This window comes from Taeniopygia guttata, chromosome Z (genome assembly GCF_048771995.1).
Source record: "Taeniopygia guttata chromosome Z, bTaeGut7.mat, whole genome shotgun sequence".
Taxonomy (NCBI): domain Eukaryota; kingdom Metazoa; phylum Chordata; class Aves; order Passeriformes; family Estrildidae; genus Taeniopygia; species Taeniopygia guttata.
In genome coordinates this window covers 35020024-35040819 of record NC_133063.1, presented here as the reverse complement: position 1 = coordinate 35040819, position 20796 = coordinate 35020024, and the positions used below count along the sequence as shown (strand labels likewise).

Sequence of the window (20796 nt, the reverse complement as noted above, 5' to 3'; positions counted from 1 at the left end):
TTGTGAATTGTTCTCCTTTCTCTGGCAGATTTTGTTATTAGTGTTGTTGGTTTTTTTATTACCTTGATGTTTACCACAAATTGCTCTTCTCTCAATCCATGATCTTTACCTTTTGTGCCTCCAATTCTCCTCTCCAGCCACCCACAGGGAGAGGAGTAGGGAGAGAGAGGAGAGCAAATAGTGCATGGCTTTGTGTTTCAGTGGGAGGACTAAACTGGGGAATAACTTTGCTGAACCATAATACTGCTCCAAGTTATTGTCCTTTCATTTGCTGTGAGATGAAGACATGGTTTTGAAATTATATGTGGTAGAGATTACACACTGCTTAAAAAACAGAGTTAGATGGGGACTCCAGAAAAGATAATTTTTAGGGTTCCTCAGAAATAAAGCCAGAGAAGTAGAAATGCATTGTAATTAGCAGAAATTAACTTTAAACAAGATTAGTCATCTAGTTCTGGGTTGGAAAAGCTTTCCAATCTGAAAAAAAACATGAGACACATACAGTTCCTGCTCTGTTTTGAACATTGAAGGGACAGGAGAACAAAGGGTTCAGTGTGATGTTTTCATTCAGCCCAGATTAACCAACCATTCAGGAAGAGCCAGACTGAATCCTCCTCTACCTGGGGAACCAACATGCTTCTTGGAGACTACAGAGTGGATTCCTTTTGCTCCTAGGGTGTGGTGCCTCTGTGATTCCATTCATGCTCTCCAGGTTTAATCAGAAATTAATCAGTCACACAGAAGTTTCTTATTTCTTGACAGAGAATGTAACATACAGAACGTCCATCTACAAATCATTAGATTTGAGCAGAAATTCCTTTCTAATTTTTCATATCACATTGATTGGTGGTATATTTTCCAGTCAGTGTGCCAGTTCTTAGCACCTTCTTTGAAAATGTAGCAAGTTGCTGTGTAGTCTGTGCCAAAAGTCTGTGAGTTTTTTGGTCTAGTTAGAGGTGAGAGTATTTTCCCATTTTGGACTAATCTTAGCATCTTCCTATCTTTTGTTTTGCGTTCAGAGCAATGCCAGAGATGTTAATCTTCAGTTCTTTCAACTTAACATGTTGTCTTTTGATGGATAAAGATTGAGTCAAAAATATTTTTATATATACATATCTACACAAATGTGTGTATATCAATCTATCTAGAAAGATATAGATACAGATATAATACATATATATAGATAAGTGTGTGTTTGTGTGTATGTATATACATATGTATATACACTTATGAACCAATTTTTCATATAAGCTCAGGAAGCTACAGGCCTTTTGTGACAGAAAGAGAATTTTAAAATTGTTTGCATAATGTTATTATACAAAATACAAGCTAAATTACCAATACAAAACATCAAGGTGCTGTAAATGCAACCTTATAAAGGCAAACTCTATGACCTGTGTACTTCTGACAAATAAAGAAGCTAATGCTGCTTATAATTATTGATAATAATGACCTGTATCATATGAAAGCATTTTAACTTCAGCCAATGATGAGTATTTTTCCCAATCAGATTACCAATGTTGAGCTTTAGTTTCTTAACTTTTAAAGATGTTCTAAAAAATGGTGAATTTACTACTAAATGAGAAAGGATGTAATGCATAATGATTAGGAAAAGCATAAATACTGAATGTTATGCCTAATTAGAATTAGTTCTTTTTAACTATAACTTTTGAATGATGAAAAAAGGTTCTTATCAGTAGTTATTTCTAGCAATAAAACCAGTTACAATTTTCTCTTTCAGTAAAAAAAAACAAATTATGAAAAAACCTTATGCAAGAAAAAAACCTGACTAATAAAATTCACACTTTTGTCTGAATTAAGATAAAAATTGAAATAAGTTTCCCCTCCTTCTTGCATAAACTTATCCATGTACAGTGTGTGACCTTTACTGTGGAGTAGAAATATGCATACCCAACAAACTTTTTGCTATTTTGGAATAAATAACTTTCTATTAACAATACTTTGCTAAACTTCAGCTGTTTTCTTGTCTTGAGGAAATGACATACATAGATCTCCATAATGACTGTAACATTTCAGAAGTAATGGCAGCAGCTGCGATAAAATGCCTGCCTACTCTGTTATAATACTATTTCCTCACAAATTTGTATTTTGTAATTTTCAATCATTCTTAAAAGTGCAATTTGATACACCCTCAAGCAGGATTATGTGCAATGCATATTTAAACACCAACTGGCTTAATTTTCTTCTGTTACTTCCCCTTGTACATAAGTGTTAAATAAGAGTAAAAATACAGCTTGCCTACTGTAAATGTCTCTTGTCAAGACATCTTGGTCTTTCACCAAACGCAAATACTATCTCTTCCCGCCATCATAAAATGAGAAAAAACCTTTCCATTAAAAGTGTCAGATGATTATAAATCTAGTCTCATGGGCTTAATTTAATGTCCTCTCCATATGATTATCATCTTTTTAGTGGTTTGTGAAGTATGGTAGGTTTGGGTTTTTTTTGTTTGTTTGTTCATTTTCCAGTTCTGTCTTACATAAATGGAAATATTTTGGAAACATTGTGTGTTTTTTCCTAGAGTTTATCTTGATCATCTAAATATTTCCATTTTATGGCATCATGAAATTACAAACCAAATCCATTCTGACAACTGTGGGAAGAGAGATGAAAAGCCAAGAAATTTAGATCAATTCTAGTTTATGACAAGCACACAATATGAAATACTTGGAGTAAGGTTTGCCTTCTGTTTTGCTTTTTGCAACATACCTGGCAGGATAGTCTCTCCAAAGGGGATTGTCAATTGCTCAGGCTTGGTGGTAATGCCCAGGTGCCTCCCCTATGGTAGGAAGTTTCACACTGAATGATGCAGTGCTGTGGATTATGGGACACTTTGGGAGTGGGAATGAATACCTTCAGGCCTGTGTGTGGATGTCTGGGTTCTTCCCTGGAGGAGAGTTTCACAGGTGAACCATTGGTATAAGGATGTTGGCATCATAAAAAGGAATACCCCACCTTGCAGGATTTCCCTCTTCCCTTATCTTGTTCAGCACGCATCTGTAGCCTCTGGAGATGAGTGTGCACCTACTCTGCACCTGGGTGGCCACTGCAAATAGCCAATTGTTTGAGTCATTAAGCGTTAAAATTCCAATCCCACACTGGCAGGGATAGTCATGCCAGTCTTCTGATGAGTATAGGGATGATTTACCCGGAGCAATGCATGCTTTCATGCACTGGACGTGGGAAGCATGGATCTGGAGCCAGTTGTAACAGCCTGGGTATTGACTACTACATAGATTTTTTGTCAAGAGATAAATCAATAACTTTGGGGCTAGGTTTAATGCCATTATAACACTCTTGCTTACAAGGTCTTGCAAGGACTCAATTAAGTAAAAGGTTTTAAACTTATTAAATACTTCCTGTGTGTGTTCACACTAGTATCAAGTGTATGGTAATCGGCTGTATCACACTGGCTGATGCTGCAGCTACCATTAAAGATTTTTTCAAGAACAAATTGCCATAATTGTCCTTGTGTATATTTAATGACATAAATCAGACACTTCTAGGAGGAAGCAGTTAGGGTGCACCCTGTGAAAGTTCAGTTTGTCTAGGGGTCCATTATGCATAGTAGGATGTTTTTAATATCACTGATTTTGGAGTACCTCATCCTATTCTTAGAAGTGGTTTTCTGGTTTTTACAATGATTATCCAGTGCTGTACAAACATAAACATTATGAATAGAAATCAATTTATACAACTGGTGATGCTGACTTTCTTCTTTAGTAGAGATGTGAGGTATAACTTTTCTCAAAATTCTTTGGTCTGATAGTTCTTTTTCATGATTTTGTATCCATCCTCAGTTTTTCCCCTGATTTTGATATATTTTGAAGCATTCAAGAGCTATCCAGATATAAGTCTGTGCAAGGCGCTCAAGGATGACCTTCTTGAGCTGGGAGGTTTGACCACTGTGATCCCTTATGACTTGACATATTCAGTGTTTCTGTGAGGAAATGTGCCTAAAGCAATTTCTTGGAATTAATTTTTGACAAAGGCGCTGGTGGTGTTGTACAGCTTGCAGATTTATCAGATTACAAATTTTGAATGTCTCATGATAACAGACTCTGATATTATCTAGGAGCTCATCATACACAAGATCAAATGCAGCAGAAGTTGTAACAAATTGGATTGAATCTGGATCTTAAGGTGTTTCAGGTTAATATAACCCAAATTCTTACTTAATGCCTAGTTCTGCAGCAAGATTTCTTCTACAAGTTAAAGCAAAATCTTAAAATGTTTGAAGATAGGTTTGTTTCCCTAACTAAACTGGTTTTTCAAGGTTTGTTAATTTCTTTCTATAAAGTGTATTTGTAGGTCTTTGACTATAAAGGAATTCTGAATTCATTAGTTTATTATAGAATATGTTTGCAAGGTGTGCACAAATGACATATGCTGCTGTGAATGGCACAATGGGTATGTTGAACAGGGTAAATAACTGACATATTTTAAGAAGAAGGAAAGAAATTATTTCTACCTTTTGGAATGTTGCATTTTTGAAAGTATTATTGAAAAGAATTTTAGAAATAATTTTAATTTTTGGATTAGTGAAACTAATTTGCCACTTTGTGTTGCCTGAAAGCTGATTGATGTGGTGCAAGTGACAAGTCTGCATTAAGTATTTTCTTGAAGATATTTCTGACATTTTTGCTGCAGGTGCCCAGCTGAAAGCTGAACCCTAATTTTGTTGTACTTGTGTTGTTCATGACCCATTGAAAATTTTTAGAACTGATGGAGCTTCAGACACCTTGCAATGGGTCTGTTTAAAAAAATTGAATAGGTTATCAGAATGTTATAAGATAACATAAACACATACATAATTTGAGTATTTGTCATAACCACTTCTAAAAGCTGCATTTCTTTAAATAGATTGGAAATTATAGTGGAAGGTTCTTCATTTTATACAGATTACTGAAGCAGAGAGGTCTTGGAGGCTCAGATATTGCTCATTCTATGCATTATGTATTGTTCAGTCACAGCTACTGATAATATGTTATGCTGCTGACAAAAAACTTCAAGTAATTGCTGACTGACAACACTGCTTTTGGTAGGGCAGATCACATCACAATGACTTTGACACTAAATGGATTTTTTGAAGGCAGACACCCAAATCAGAAAAAGTCTTCTGTCAGTGAATGCCTCTCTGCTAAAGTCTTTTTATTAGCTCTGTAAAGGCTGCAAAATTTTCTGGACATGGACTATAAAGAAAATGTTTAGACAGATACAAGACTTCTGATGATATTCTACATGGAGGGGATTTGTAGGCTGGAAAATATCCTAACATAAATTATTGTAGATTACTAGGAAGATAGTTGCATTCTTTTTGCATTTTCCCCTTTCAAGCTTTGCCTATTTACTTGTGGACCTATTCTAAGCTATGAAAAGCAACATGAATAACAAAAAGGGACATCAAATTTTCCATCACCCTTTAGGCAATGGTGAAGAAATAAGTTGTTTAAAACTTGCTGGTCATAGGAGTGGAGGAGTGGGGATTGAACATTTATGACAGCGGGTTTAAAGGAGCGGCAGTGGAAGCCAAGAGAGCATGATGCTCCCCATCAGCACCCCTGTGCTCATCTTCTGAGGATGGATGTTGGGAGGCATTTCTCTGTGCAACAAGGAGTAACCAAAACAAGACAGAGGTTCTAATGTTTTAGTTCTACATGAGAGATAAACATGTGTCTTCAGTGTAACTCTTTCTTAATCAAAATGGCTTTTTAAGCTATTTTCTCTTGGGGAAAAGGTCTGTACCTCTGTTATGGTGGAAACTGCTGCTTGAGCTCCTCATCCTGTTCCAACAAAATTTTCAATGACCTAATTAATCAGAAATTATGCCTGTGGCAAAAAGGATGTTTTCTTGCTCTAAATATTTCCCTGACTGTCTGGTCAATTGATCACAACTTTATTTTCCCACTGCTAGCATTTGGAATAAATTTTGAGAAACTTCTGAATTCTCTGTGTTGGCTGCATGTTAATAATCTGGGTGAGGTTTCTAGTGGTCACTCTGATTCAACAGTTTCATTTTGGTTTCTGGGGTTTTTAAGTGTGGTAAGTATCGCTGGCAGTTATAAAGTTGAATTTCATAGTTTTGAAATATGACAATGTTTCTATTTAAATTAAATTCTTTTATGGATGAAATTGTTCCTTGTTGTCTTGGTTTGAAAAGACAGGTGTCTGCTAAGGAAGGCAGGAGCCTCCCTTGAAATGGAAAATGTAAATTATTATAATTTTGAAATTAAGAGGCTCTCAGGAAAAGATATGGGAATAGGAATAACAATTCTTTACTAGGAAAATGAAAATAAAAATGCAGTAATACAAAAAACAACCCACTGACAATACAAATATTACCTGACACCCTGTGGGTCAGGGTGTTGGTAGCAGTCCAATTGGAATTGTGGCTGCAGTCCTCCCGGAGTGGCAGGTGTGGTTCTGTCAAAACTGATCCTGTAGAAAGGTGTAGACTTCCCCTGAAGGTCCAGTGGTGGTGTAGATGAGCCTGGTCTTCCTCTGGGAATCCAGTGGCAAAAGGCTCCCCTGGTGTTCCAAATCTCTGATTATATCAGGTATGCTTGGAATGCTTGCCTCCTCCCCCTGGGTGGAGTATCTCCCAATGGGATCATGTAATTTTATCAGTCATGAAGTGACACTCAATGGCCCATTAACAAGAGATATTTCTCAGAGTTATGAGGGATGGGTCATGGAAGAAATAAAGAAGACTGTTCCACCTGGTTTTCAACAGGTGGTGATAGAATACATACTTCTGGTTACATCTTGCATTGCAACTTAAGACACTTGTTCCTATGTTGCACTTTTGCTTGTAACAGATTCTTTCTGTTACACTCAAGGTAAGAGTTTATTGTAAATCCTTACAATAAACTTCTACTTTTTTATATAAGAGTGATGGTTGGAGACTGAATAAATATGCAAAGAACTAATTCTCTCTATTATATTGTATTTTATAACCTCAGGAGTTTATAAATATATATAATGGTTGTCAAAAGTCAGTGTGAGAACTTACAATTTTTACTAACATAAAGCCGTAAATGAGTACTTGGGGACCAGCTGACACTACTTCTAGATATGGTGAATAATAATTTACTTAGTAACAGAGCACTTTTGTTATCATTTTGGTATCTTGTTGAGTAGGAAGTCATTTGGCTAAGAAAGGTTATGTGACTTCAGTTCATAAGTCTGTGCTTTCTATTAAAGTGTGTTTGGTTTGCTACGTTTGCCTATTGTCCTTGTTTTGCTGCAATTAAAAAGTGAAGTTAGTTAATGGGAGTTCTGAATGAATATTATTTATACTACTACTCATAGAGTCCAGGCTTTAGCCTGGTATTCATTTGTTGCACTATGCCAATTACTACAGTCATCTCTGTATCTTGCACTTGCGACTAATGAGAAAGAGTTTGGAAGGGGAAAGAGGAGGTGATAATTTGCAGTAGAAATTGTAGATTGCACTTAAATTGTACTCCAGGTCCTCTGTGAACTTTGACAGGCATAGAGCCTTCAATGGCTGTTATCAGATCCAGAGTCTCAGTACACTTGCTAAGTATATTTACCACAATATGCCAGTTAGTGGATGCAAATTAGCAGTTTTCTATATGAATTCTGAGCTATGAGGGAAGCATAAGAGGGAATTTAGAATAAGGTGATAGCTTAGAAATATATATGCTCTCACATATTATTTGCTCACTGGGGCCATATAGAAGGAAATGTGAAGGTACTAGCACACGTTTCCTCAAAAATTAAAAATGTAGTGGACTACTGTTGCAAGCCAGTATATGGTTCAGGTGGGATTTCCTGAGGATGAATATAAATATCACTAATCTTAAGCTGCAGCATTATTGTGTGATATTTTGAGCAAACATTATGTCTGTTTTGTACTGAAGTAAAACTTTATTTACTGTATCATGAACAGATTTTTTTTCCATCTTTGCCCATGCTCTCAGGCAACAATATTTTTGCAGGCGCTGTGTCCTGAAAGGGACTTCTCTAAGTTTGGCAAAAGAATTGCACCAAACACAACAGTCCTTTTTGCCCCTTGCTGAACCTATTTTGGTGTGGATTTTGTTCTCAGAGATGCTGGTTTGTAAGACTGAAATTTTTAGGCTTAAACTAGAAAAGAATCAGGATCTAACAGAATGCAGGGGTGGTTAGAGGAAGATCCAGAGGTTTCTGAAACAAAGGAGATTCTTGAATAATGGCTTATTTATAAATGGGGAAAACACTTTCTTAGTTTTTTTGTTAAAATTGACCATAAAATGACATAGTAAATAGGTGCATAACCAACAATCAAGTGGCTTTCATTCAGTGGCAATGCCAGAGAGACCTTTTGCTTACAATTGTATTTTTGGTATTTTGTGGTACAATTTACCAATACATTCTGGGTTTTTTTGTACAATTTCACAAAGAGATGAATAATTTTCATTTAAGTTGGCCACATATATCAGTGAAAAGAAAAAAAAAAGAAGAGAAAAATAAAGAACAAAACTGAAGAGGATCAGTAACAAGAAGCCACCTTCTTTCTGTCAATGGTTACTTCTGAATCCATAGACATTATGTTTCCTCAAATAGCCTAAAAAATGTTGTCTTTAAATGGCATTGGATTTCAAATCTCTTTATAAAGCTGCACATGTTTATATTCTTTAATAGTTCCTGGGAAAATATTCTGTGACTGTCCTGTTCTATGCTGGTGTCTTAAGTCTGATAATGGCAGTGGACATAGTGATGTCTAGGAAGAAACAAAACAAAAAGTTACTCTAAGGTAATTTTTTTTTGTGGGGATTGTTATATTCATAGCAATGCAGACAGCTCCTCCAAGTACCTGTATTCTCCCTCTTCCAGCAATGCTTGTACAATCACAAATGCCTCCAATATCCTTTAAAACAGTGTACAAAACTGTAGATTATATTAACTGGCATTGATAAATTTCTAAACTCAGCCCAGTTTTCCAATACATTATAAATTTCTGGTCACCTGGGGGACTACTTAAAACAGACCTACAACGTAGTCTTCTGCTGTTCTGTCACAATCAGCTTAGAGAAGCGGGGTGTCGTGATGGTTCGTTAACCGATCCCTAAAGTGCAAAAAGGCAAACAGCAGGGGACCGTCAGTTTAATCACAACAAATGCACCTTTGCTTTGGTACCAACAGCAAATGTGATAGAGGGGACAGAAAAAGGAAATAAAGAATAGAGAGAAAAGAGGAAAAGGGGAATATAGCTACCCCACCCAGACAAGATCCTCAATGGGCCAGCCACACAGATTCGTCATCATCTGTGGGGGTGCACCAAAGTCTTCCCAAAAAGTTACAGTTTACATAGCCTTTAGCCAAAGTGAATGGCATCTGACCAGATGGTGGGGAAGATTGATGGGCCATTGTGTAGAGCCCCTTGGTCTGTGAAGCAGGTGCAGGCATGCAGGGACATGCCACCACTTTTCAGATCCTGTTTGAATGCAGAGTTCTGGGGAAGCACAGCAAGTGCACCTGTAAACAGTCACTTGGAAAGCATCCACATCCACCTCAGCAAGGACAGAACTCCTGTCAGGGCTCTTCAGGGTCCTTGCAGCTGTCATGAGGCAAATAAAGGAAACTTCGGGCTGTCTCTCACATGTTCAGCCCAAAGACTCACTATTTTTCAGCAAAACAAATCAAAACTAATTTGATCATGTGTACTGGTTTTATATATTCTCAACCAATTATGATTTCTTTGTGATTTTTTTGATTATACAAGGCTGAGAAAACTTTATCTAGGTAGAAATCATAAATACCAAACTACTCAAGAAACTGAATTTCCAGAAAATGCAGCTTTGATTCTGTCTATTTTTCGTGCTAAGGAATTCTGGAAAGTAGGATTTAATCAGTTCATGTCATAGCAAAGTTAAATGTGTTTTTTATGTGCTGTTGTGTTCACAAGCTGAACTTGTGCACTATGGGATGGGAAAAAGTCTATTAATCATAAACCATACTACTTACCTTCTTACTTCCTCTCCAGAGAAGGATTAAAAAAGTGTTGTGTCTCCATCAAATTAATTAATAGCTTTCTTATACTTTCTCTCCACTAATTAATACTGTTCTGAGGATAACATTAACTGTAATATATTAATGAAGAATGCAAGCTTTTGGGTAATTGTTAATATCATTAGTGTCTTACACATACACTAATACTACTTAGCTCAGTTGCATGAGTGTGAAGTACCCCTTGAAACATCTGTGCAAACCATCCCTAACCAGGCCTAGTCTTTTTCTGATGGCAGAACAAATATTCATCTAACTACGTATTCTTATATATAAATAGGTAAATTTTATTTTCCTGTGATAGGCTTTTGAAAGAGAAGTTCTTTAGAAGCATTGATTCTTTTAACAAAATGGTCTTCTGTTCACTGTGTGGGCAGTCAGGCAGAAGCAAATTCTAAAGAAAATATGTTTAGTTTGCTTCAGGCACAGATGCAGAGACTTTGAACAGCTTTTTTTAAAGAACCTATAGGTCTAAAAGCAACTGCTGGAGTCTTAGGGCAGAAACTATACCAAAAGAATCAGTGGTCACTGGTGCTTCCTTTGAGGCATCTAGAAGATAAACACAACAACCATCATAGATGTCTTACTGAGGTAAATGCACAGTTTATCTGTAACAAATAAAAATCAACAATAAATAGAACTGATTTAATGATAGGCTGAAATTAAGCTGATATAATTCAGCACAATTCTGATAAAGGATGAATGAGTTCCATCAGACTAATATACACTCTTGCATCAAAATTCCAAGTAATTGATGATTAAAATTTTCTAGTTGGTGGGAGAGATCTGAGGTTTGATTAGCTTGATGCTACTTGAGGTATTTCAAGTAAAATGCACACTGCAAACACTGGATAAAACTGTTAGTATTACTACCAATTTGCAAGATATTATGGGCCTCAGTCCTACAAAATAACAGTGTTGTCATGACATTTTTCCTTAAATATCTTTCACTTTTGGTACAGAGATGGAAATATAGTAAAGGCAAATTGAATCCTAAATCTTTTTAGTTTTCCAAAAGCTTTCCAGAATTAGTGAAATGCTAGTCTCATAATTCTTTAGTAACTTTACAATTTTGTGAAGACATTAGGAATTACTTGATAACAGAAAATGCTTACTGGACAGAGATACAGGAATATGTATCATGACATATTTAATTCAAAAGATACAAGAGTCAAGCAAGAATTCATAGTGGTGGTAGAGTTAATCTCAGACGTCTTTTATGCACTAGGAGAAATATGCAGTGGATTGCATATTTTTTTTTTAACTTTGTTATAAAAACGACTGTATCTCTTCCTTTAACAGCAACCTTTATTCCGTACTATAATTAAAATATTTCAGAAAGCACCCTCAGGAGTTCATACACAGCAAAATGTAATAAATATAACTCATGAGAAGTTCCAAAATTTCCTGTCTTACAGTTTTGAAACTGTAAATTCTGAGAGTGTACATTCATAGTCCGAGGCTTGTAGGGGTGACAGGCATTAAAACTGAAATTACTGTTTTCTTGGATTGTGATAATGTTTCATTATGAAATATAATGTAGTACCTGTCTGCCACTGCAGAAAAAAAAAATCTGTTACAGAAGTTTACATCTCCAGGTTTTGTTGTTTCTCTTTACAGGTTAAAATTTAAAACTTACTGGTTTTAAGTGAAACAGAGAGAGGAAAAGAAGAAAAGGCTTTTGATAGTCTGAAACAAGGCAAATGAAAACAGGGAGCATAAACAACCTCTTTGAAAGGTTTGTTTGATGTCTTACTAATTACAGTTTCAGATCTTCTGATCAGAGTTCTTCAATACCCACTGAATTAATTATTATTTTAATAGCATGAGTGAAATACAGATGCTATAGCTTGGGTTCAGGGTGTTCAGGGATCTTTGTATAGAAAAAATATTATTGATGTCAATAACATAATATTTGGTCCATCATTTATATTTTGGATTTGAGGTATGTTTTATTTTAGGAATGAAAGTAGTAAGTTCCAAAGTTCAGACTGTGCATATAGTGATGAACTACCAACTATTTTCTGTCCTATTTTTGTTCTAAGCAGGTCAGTATATGCTATTTATTTCTATTTTAGGTGTTGCCAGTTAATTTAAATACTTCTTTTTTTGGATAATGAGCCATTTGGTTGGCTTGCTTGTAAATTAGGAATGGAAAATTGCATTTACTTTTATCAGCCAGTTCAGTTTTTGTTCTTGATTTTCAGCAATAGCTGTGAATCAGTCATGCAGCATATTCTATAAGGTTATTGATATGCTGCAGCTGCAAAACTCCCTGAGGCAAATGTATGGAGATGGAGCTCAAAAGACCAAAGGAGGAAAGAGAGAAGAGAGGTGGGAAATGAATGCTGGTCAAACTGAAAGTCTACATGAAAAAATAATTCTCCAGCAGCAGGACAAAATATATCTAAGATCCTGAATAATACTTGTAGGCAAAATATTTGGAATAATACATTAGAAACATAAATAGGGTTTTGGGGTGAGGTTGGTTGTTTAGTTGCTTGTATGCCTAATGCTTCATGCCTTGAAGAGAATCAGCCAGCTGCAAAGCCCAGGACAGGCTGTTCCAGAGCTGCCTGAGAGCACACAGTGCCCACAAAACCCCCTCAGGTGTGCAGTTCCTCTCCTGTAGGTTCATAAATGCTCTCCTGGACCTTTCACAGGATACTCCTCTTTTGGTAGTTCTCAAGGATCTGTGAAAAGAGCAGGTTATGAGGCTGTGTTTGGGGGCTGTAGGCTGTGCTGCCAGTGGTGATGGTGTACCAGGTGTTGTGGGTCAACCACTTCCACTTGCCTGCATGGCAAGACATGAACCAGGTGGTGGAGGAGCACTCTGCCTATCCCTTGCAATGAGGGAATATGCTATTGGGAGCCCTGCTCAGGCAGTGCTGCCCAGCACTACTGTTCTACTTTGTGGCCTAAGGCCCATTTATATCCTGCTCTTTTATTTCAGGCATATAAGGGATTTTTAAAATATAATCCTATTAATGCAAAGTCTTAGTATTATGCATTTGTATATTTCAGTGCTTGCAATATTGGATGCTTGGCTTGTAAACATGCTGAAAGGTGGATGAACAAATATGATCCATTACACAGATAATATAGTTTAATACAACTATGAAAGGAATATTACAGTCAAATGGTCTTTAAAAAACTATACCATCACTTACTGCTCTACTGCTCTTCTGACTACAATATGGTGTTGCTGCTCACTGAAGTTCCACTCTACTGATCGCTATCTTCTAAGAGCAGGAAACCATCAAAATCAATTAGCAGTGGAATTTATTAATATCGACTGAACAAAGAAAAAATCAATGGCAATAGAAAATGAATAAAAATGCTAATCTACAAAATTCTGCTATGTCACATATATGTCAGTAAAAATTAATATAGGGAATATATGCTTTTTTGACACCAAGTACATAAAAGTGAATAAGGTCTTTTTTTATTATTACATATAATAATTATATATTTTCTTATTATAAAATATTATAACAGTGACAAGAAAATTCCTTAAAAAAATGGATCCTGGGCACTAATTGTCCACTTCACATATACCTCAGGATCTTAAATAAGATATATGACCTTTTTGATTAATCTAAATACATATTTTTAAATATTCTTGAACTATCATTATAACAACTATATGATAGTTCAAGAAGATTTAAAAACATGTTATATGATTTGTTATTAAAATTTGAATTTTGATTCAGATTCTTCTACCTCTATTCAGTTGCACATATGCAATGCGTTTCATGATTATCCTAGAAAATGACTGAGAACTATTCTTTCAGTTGTAGTTACAGAGTGCCCAAGGCTTGTAAAGCAGAACTTTTGAGCTTCTTTATTTTGCGTTTGGTCACTGTTCAACTAGAAAATGACTTCTGGGATGAGTTCTGAGTCCTGCTGAGAGTCAGTGAAAACTTAATGTCAATTCTATTGTTGTGTATTATGCAGATGCCAAGACAAGGCTAAAAATATTAAGATAATACACAAAAGAAAAAATACAGTGTGTGTTATAAAAATAAGCCAAGTGATGTTTAAATTATGCCTAACCATCCAGGGACTAATTAAATCCAGAAAACTGGTTGATGGAGTATGTCAAATGGCAATGATATTCAGGATATTAATTTGTAGCTATGTAATTCTTCAGTTTTAGCAGGGCTCACATACAGTAATTTTGTCTGATCAATCATTTTTCTCCTCTGACAAATCCAATAGGAATATTAATTCCACAGCTGCCTCCAGCTCATCAGAGTCCTAGTTCTACTACTCCATTAATCTAAGGCATTACAATAAAAGTATGTGTTTCAGTCCTCTTGTCATAGGTCCTACTTTGCCACTTCAAGCAGAAGTTTTTCTTATAATTTTTAACACTTTGAATGGCTCTTGTATTTTTTGTGCTTTTTCTCTTAAACACTAGCAACATGAGGACTTCCCAGAGGAGAAAAACAGACAAAGAAAAGGAATATTAATTTGAACTGATTTCAAGATTATTTCTTCCAGGACTATTTAAGCTGTTGCACACCAAACTTACCTATAGTTTAAATTTGAAGTTTGCTTTTTGGGTTTTTTGGGGCTTTGGGATGTTTTGCTTAGATTTTTTCAATTCAGAGAAACTTTAAAGAACTTTGTATGGCTATAACAGGCCCATGGAGAAGACCAGAAGAGAAAGTATTCAATAGAAAACTCTCATGAGATTAATGCTTATCAGTGGTCTCCAACTTGAAGATCACTAAAATGTTTTCCATGGAGTTGCTTCATATATAGAAAACGCAAGTCTGCGAACAATCACCTTTATTCTCATAATTTTATTCTACCCTCCAAAAGTAATCCTGGTGGCTTCTTCTCCCTAACTGTCATGCCAGACATGGGTGTATCAGCAGCTTCTCCCTGCTGCTGGAGGTTCAGCACCTGGTGAAGGATCCATCTCACACAACAATTGTGCAGCTTTGAGAAGCATTGCCCAGGCACCTCACCTTTGCTCCCTCAGGATTTACTTCTGAGCACAGCCCTTGCCCTTGGTTTTGGGGCCCGAGTTGCGTCACAGGGATGCTGTGTCCAGCCTCATGCTGCCTGGACTCTGGCTGACTTGGCTACCTGTATTTACCCTGTATTTACCCTGGATGGCCAGGGTGGGTGTGGCGGACACAAGACCCTCAGTCACCCCTGTCAGTATCCCAGCCCCACACTGGTCCTCAGTGGCCTGTTGCCTCTACCACCCCAGGGATGTCTGCACTGGTTCACTTTGCCTGGCAGAACAACCTGCCCTTACTGCTTCCTGGCACGTCTGTGGAAAATTGCCAACGAGAGTATTTAGTCTAAAGCAGTCAACATCACCTAGGACAAGCAGAAGTGCTTTCAAATGCATTCTGCCCAAGCATGTAGTCAGGAAAAAAAAAAGGCAAAAGTGCAAGATATATTATATTATTTTTCTGGTTGTGCTCTCTTGGCACCTGGCAAGTAAAGCCAGAGTTTCTGATAATTTTCATCATATAAGAATTGTTTTAGGATTTTTTGCACCACAGAGATAATTTGGTCATCTAGCAATTTTATGAAAAAAGTGAACATTTTTTTCTTTAAATATTGTGGTTTTCCTTAGCTGAAGTTTTTAGAGGATAAAAACAAGAACTACACCAACAGAAATGTCATCCTTCATTTGAATTTAATTTTTGACATTTCTGATGAAAGAGGCTGTGCTAGGACATATGTTGGCAGAGGCCTGAAGTAATTAGTATCTACAAAAGAAGCTGCTCACAAAACAAAAAAGGAAATAGCTTGTAAATATTATACTCAAAAAGGTCTTTGATACAACTGTTGTTGACAACATCTGCTTTTAGACAGGAGGAGATCATAAACACCATTGAAAGAAAGAGTGGGACTAGATATGTCCTGACTTCCTAATTCAGATGCTCTTAAAATATAAAGGACATTTAAATTCTACCTATGCTAAAGTTTGAGTTTTTGCTGATCAAAACTGGTGCCTACAAGTATCCAGTGTGAGGGCATAGGAAACTTATGGTTTTTCACATATTGATAAAACTTCACTTAACCACAACACGATATGAGGTTTTGTGTATCCTCCTGAACTCCAAAATGGGGGATAAGAATAATGTGAACAAAATAAAGTATGCCTTACAGGCATGTAGTCCATTAAACTTGGAGTTCTTTCCTTGATTCTTAGTGGCTCTGGATTTTAATGCTAATTTACATCTGGTTTAGATCTGAGAGACAAATTGAGAAAGTGAGGCAAAGTACTGAAATGAACACTGATAACGTGTTGCAACACTGATAATGTGTTGTAAAGAGCCACATGTGACAGCTGTGGGCATCATAGCTGAAGTGTTGAAATCTTCTGTAGTCCATGTATCTTCAGCTGAGCAATAAGAAAAGCTTATCTGCTAAAAGCAAGTGATCCTTTTCCCCTTTCCACATAGTGTCCTTTCAGTTGAATCGACTTTGATTCTGTAATCCCACCATAATTCTTATGTATGACTCTTATCTTATCTTCTTCAGCAGAACTCTGTGAGATAAAACGAGATTTACCCTGTGATTGTGATCCTCAACACCCCTGCATGAGATGGCTGCTATTGGAGTGACTGGGAAACAAACCTAAAAGGTCTTTTCTCATGTTTTCTGAAAAAATAAGTTATGAAGATAGACGCTAAAGTGATCTGTGAGTAAAACTGATGTCAACTTCAATTGATTGGGACTGCCATGATATTCATGATAACAATTGTTTCATTGTCTGATTATGTTATTATTTTAGAGAGAAAATAATTTTTTTACATTTTTCAAATGTTCCGAAAACAGATTGCATATTGACCTTCAAAAAGTTACACAATAATAAAAAAAAAACCCTATTTAAAACCTTAATAAGTGTATGCATTATCAGAGCTAATTTAAAATTCAGTTCTAAGCTCTTTATCCATTTTTAATTATTATGCTTGCTTTAAGTTGATAAGGGACCTATACTTCCCTGGTTTAGGATTGTTTTGTACTTGGAAAATTTCTGAAGTGTACATCTCCTTCCTAATGGGAATAGAAATATAACTGGCATATCCATGAATGGATTAAAGTTTCACTGATCAGCTTAACTAGTCCAGTGAGAATCAAGTAAATAGCAGGCAGAGTTACCCTAATCTATTCTGAAGTGACTGACACTGCTGGGGAGACTATTAGAAATATTTAGAAGGTCACAATCTATGTTAGGTATAGTTGTACGGACGAAATGCGATTAGTGTTGACCTCCTTAAAGAGAAATCTGGATATTTGTACATACAGAACTCCTCACTGCTCAACACAAAAAAATGCACGATGAATCCTGAACTCCGACACGAAATTTCATTGACTGACCTCCCTGCCCATGGCATGGGGGCTTGGCATTAGATGACCTTAAAGGTCCCCTAAGACCCAAATCATTATATGACTCTATTTTATTATGCCTGTAATTGTTTAGCTTGCAACTGAACTTTATTAACTAAACTGACTGTTGGTATTCACCTGAAGGAAACAGGTTTTCATAGTGCACTGATCATTTATTAGGGTGACCTTGAGATACCGAAGATCTATTTATTAATATTATGTTTAGTTATATTTCTTTCTGCTAAAATCACACTCAGATTAGAAATAGAGTTGCATCAAGTGACTTAGACTCTTTGCAAGATCCATAATAACTTGACATGGTGGAGGAGTGTAAGCACGGGATTATATTCTTGAATGTCCTTCTTCTAGCAAAATAACTGCTCAGGGGCACAAGAATAATATCTGCTGTAGAAAAAGGAGAAAAATACATTTTTTATGCCTCACTGGTGGTAGAAATGCCTTCTATTTTTACAGCTGTAAATCCCTTTTGAAAAATTCTTTTCTTCACCTTTTTTTTTATAAGTAACTTCACCTTTACTTTGTTTTCCAGCACTGGATCAGCTAATATAAGATTGTTCAGGGTAATTAAAACAATGACAAATTCAGGATGTATTGCTGCAGATTTTTTTTTTAATTTTTTAAAAGCAAAACAATTTCACAAAATTTTTTTTGAAGGGGGGTGGGTCAGATATATTTGAAAGTATAAACAAGTACCTTCAGTGAAGGAATAGTAAAAGAGCCAGGACTGAGATGTTTCTGGTTGATGCGAGACCCTAACACAAACTAGAAACATCTAACATGGGTTATAAGGAAAGGTAATAATTTCCTGGTAGCTATTTCATTAATCGAATGGCATATTTGGTAGTCCCAAATTTATGATGGAATCCTGACAGGAATGTCCTTAATTCTAGGAGCAGCAGAGAAAATCTACAGTTCAATCAATGGTGGAGGGTTTGAACTAGGTGATCTTTAAGGTCCTTTATAACCCAAACAATTCCATGATTCTGTATAAACATGTTGACTGAATAGGTTAGACTAGACATGATTCTAGAATCTGGGTTGGACTGGCAGTAAACACCTAAGTCAAAGCATGGAAATTGCTGTTAATAGGTTCTAGTAACTCAGTGAAACCAAAGTCACAACTACAGGAGTCAGCAAAGGCAAGTCGTAAAATGGTGGTGGAGGAAATCTGGCTGCTCCTGGGTGAAATGGCTGATACAATCTGAATGCTTTTCTTGGTTGATGCTCTTGCAGTGTTCAAGTGCTTTTATTTTATTCCCATGGCATATAACTAAAGCCATATGGAAGTATTTCTCCAGCTGAAAAGGTGTATCAGTGTAATGCCTTAGACCCTCATTGAAAATCCTTCATCTGTGTTTTCTGTTCACCTACTGAAAAGAAAATAGCTATTAATTTTATGTTCATTTTCTTGGCTTCAAGTCCAAAGGCTTCTTTCAGGTGATAAACTTTGACTGATATTCAGAGATACTTTTCTTGCACTGCTGTCTATCTTGAATGCAGTCATCAGCTGAAGAGAAGCAGGGATTTCAGTCTGATGTCACAGCAGGTATGAGCTACTTGCCTTTTCAGTAAAAAGTTATCCCTGCCCTCCTAAATTTTTTTTTTCCCCGAAAAAAATTTATGCATAATGCTGTTTCTTCAATAAAGCAATTTAGTATCTACAGAGCAGTTACGAGAGGTTTCATCTTGTATCAGTTATCAAATCGCCATTGGGAAAACAAAATACATCAGGATATGATACCTGGTGACATGCGGCTTGAAGGTGGGGAGGGGAAGGTGATGGAGTGATGCTGGTAGCATGGTCTGCTCTGGTTTCCTTGATTAACCTCTGAGCAGCAGAATTGCAAGTAACACAAAAAGTGTTTGTTAAATGAATGTGAAAAAATCCTGCCTGGTTGGCATCCTTCTCGGCACAGTGCTTCCAGGCAGCAGTGCCTCAGCAGGGAGTATGACTGGGCTTTAAAACAGCTGAGCTTTCTGGCCTGGTCTCTCCACTCATCCAGTACTGGTGGGATTGAGCTGGCAGTTTGTGCAGAAGTCAGAACATTTCAGGCTCCTACTCTGCCCCACCTCCTGACAGTTTTCTGACACTGTCTTTCTTGTGCTTTTTGTGTCCTTCCAATAAAGCTCAGGGGGAAGGGACTGGCTACAAATGTGTTCTCTTTCCTTTTGCTGCCCTCTTTACTGCACTGCAAAGGGATTACATCTATGGAAATCTACATCAAGTACCATTCACTTTAGGGGGTAAAAAAACCTTTCTAGTGGAAAAATAAGGGAGTGATAGATGGTGGGCTTGGCCAGAATCTGTATTTTGGTAACCTATAAGAGCATATGAACAAGAACCTATAGATAGATAGTAACAGCCTTGGACCTAAGGAAATCAGTCTGTCCTGGCCTATGCTTTTTTTGACAAGGGCCAGCAGGAAGCAGCAGACAAGGAGACTGGGATTGCAGCTCCTTTTCACAAAGCACTGACTACAACCAGAATGGATGAATGATAGACAGTTTTAGTATTAATCATGGGCAATGAAACCATACTTTCACATTTGACCTCTGCAGTTAAATACATACATAAAAATTTGTAATTTTCCATGTACTTTTGAATTTCATAAAATCATAGCATCATTTGAGTTGGAAGGAACCTTAAAGATCATTTGGTCCCAACCCACTTGCCACAGGCAAACATTTACTGGAGATCAACATTGTGGCCAGTGCAGATAAGATACATATCAGAGGTGCTGAAAACTCCCCATCCTGACCCACCTTGCAAAGGAAGTATAAGTTGACACAGAGAAACACCTTCCAAAAGGAATATCAAGGGTTACCTAACCCACAAAGTCTAGTGGTCGAAGCATTCCTCCTCCAGGACAGTGTGGGTGACAGAGCAATCAGATGAATCAATGTGAAGGAACATCTGGGGTAAATGACAAAGCTTGTTTTGAATTTTTGTTTTCAGTTTTCTCTTCATTTTTATCTGAGAAAAAAAAAACATTGACAAGTCAGAAAAAAAAAATACAGATACGTAACAGTTTTAAGTTTTCTATAACCAGAAAGAAGAATTCTCATTCATCTGCTGCCACAATATATAGCCCATATATAGGTTTTCTTTCAATTGTGTTTCTGCTTCCATATTGCCACCTTTGTGGGTGTTTTTTTGGGTTTTTTTTCTTTGCTGTTTTTTTTAACTGCCAGGTTTAGTACATTTCAACTTTGCAGGCATGCAGTGGACAAAAACACAGCCTTGGGCTTAACAGAGTTGATCAGCTGTTGCTTTTTTTTTTTTTTTTTTTTTTTTTGGGGGGGGGAAGATACTACAAAACCAAATGTAATTAAAAACAAAAAGGAAGTAACAGAAAAAATACTTGAGAATGGTGA

General features: G+C 36.5%; 2 long non-coding RNA genes across 3 annotated transcripts in view; one reads left to right on the top strand and one right to left on the bottom strand.

Moving 5' to 3' along the window:
• Positions 1-13304: 13304 nt before the first annotated feature.
• The window catches only part of LOC115490947 (uncharacterized), a 65315-nt gene continuing 57823 nt past the window's right edge, over positions 13305-20796 (bottom strand). The window contains exons 3-4 of one of the 2 annotated variants that reach the window (XR_012053015.1): positions 20185-20395; positions 13305-18791 (exon numbers count right to left, since the gene is read on the bottom strand). This is a non-coding gene — a long non-coding RNA (uncharacterized lncRNA). Of the gene's footprint in view, positions 20396-20796 lie in introns of both variants that reach the window. The other variant, XR_012053016.1, reaches the window with a different exon arrangement.
• LOC115490948 (uncharacterized) overlaps positions 16582-20796 on the top strand; it is a 25424-nt gene continuing 21209 nt past the window's right edge. Inside the window, exon 1 of the long non-coding RNA XR_003956877.4 lies at positions 16582-16711. This is a non-coding gene — a long non-coding RNA (uncharacterized lncRNA). The remainder of the gene's footprint in view (positions 16712-20796) is intronic.